Here is a 1,261-nt window from a genome sequence, read left to right as displayed (position 1 = left end):
ACCCTAGTAGTTTGAATCGCTCAAATAACAGGTTGAATAATCGTTTGAATAATCACTGGAATAATCGCTCGAATAAGCGTTCGAATAATCATTTGAACAACAGTTCGAATAATCGTTCGAATAATCGCTGGAATAATCGCTCGAATAAGCGTTCGAATAATCATTCGAACAATAGTTTGAATAATCATTAGAATAACGATTACTTTGATAATCGACTAGTTGCAACCCTATTTCAATAATCGTTCGAATAATCGCTTGAATAATAGTTTGGATAATCGCTCGAATAATAGTTAGAATAATAGTTTGAATAATCGCTTGAATAACCGTTCGAATAATAGTTTGAATAATCGTTCAAATAATAGTAAACGTTTGAATAATAGTTTGAATAATCGCTTGAATAATAGTTTGAATAATAGTTCGAATAATAGTTTGAATAAACGTTTGAATAATAGTTTGAATAATCGTTCGAACAATAGTTTGAATAATCGTTAGAATAACGATTACTTTGATAATCGACTAGTTGCAACCCTATTTGGATCAGTCTTGTTGAAATCGATTTTATGCGTTTTTGTCCTGTTCAGACTACGATACTCCTAAACCAATTTGAGTCATGCCAAAAATATACGATTTTTCATTAGCCAAATAGTCGTTTGATTGGTTGTTAGAGATGTCACAAACTGTCATTCAGTGCACATTTATGCTGAACACCCGCAATGCATGTCCCTTACAACTGACTGCAAAAGCTTGTCACATGGTCATCACGAGTCGAGGGTGTCATAAGCCGTCAGACCTCTGAAGCTCCACAGCTGCCATTGAATCATAACATTCAGTGTGTCCATCCAGACGCCAGCGAAGAATGACTGATATTGTCACAGCTGAGCCACATTTAGCACGAACACTTCAGCTGACATGACCTGACTCACTGAACACAAGACACAATTACACAAAATCTTCCCTCTTCTGCTCCGTGTGGGGTTTCAGACGGGGTGTGGGGCGCTGGATGCACCACCATGAGTTCCCAAAATGAGTTTCCAAGTGTGTGCGAGTGGGAATAGTCCTGCTTATGGAGGGATTAAAACAGTTTTCACTTTCGTTCTAACTCTCTTAAGATCTTTATCATGCTCAAGGAACATATTAACCCTTGTGCATCAATTTAATAAAGTTACTCGGAGGTCCTCAGAGGACAAAAATGTCCACATCAATAAACTGCCATAATAATATTATATATTAATATTATTTTCCACTTTCAATTCAATCAGTC

This window comes from Xyrauchen texanus, chromosome 17 (genome assembly GCF_025860055.1).
Source record: "Xyrauchen texanus isolate HMW12.3.18 chromosome 17, RBS_HiC_50CHRs, whole genome shotgun sequence".
NCBI lineage: Eukaryota > Metazoa > Chordata > Actinopteri > Cypriniformes > Catostomidae > Xyrauchen > Xyrauchen texanus.
The sequence above is the reverse complement of the archived record's forward strand: the minus strand, read 5'-3'. Positions refer to the sequence as shown.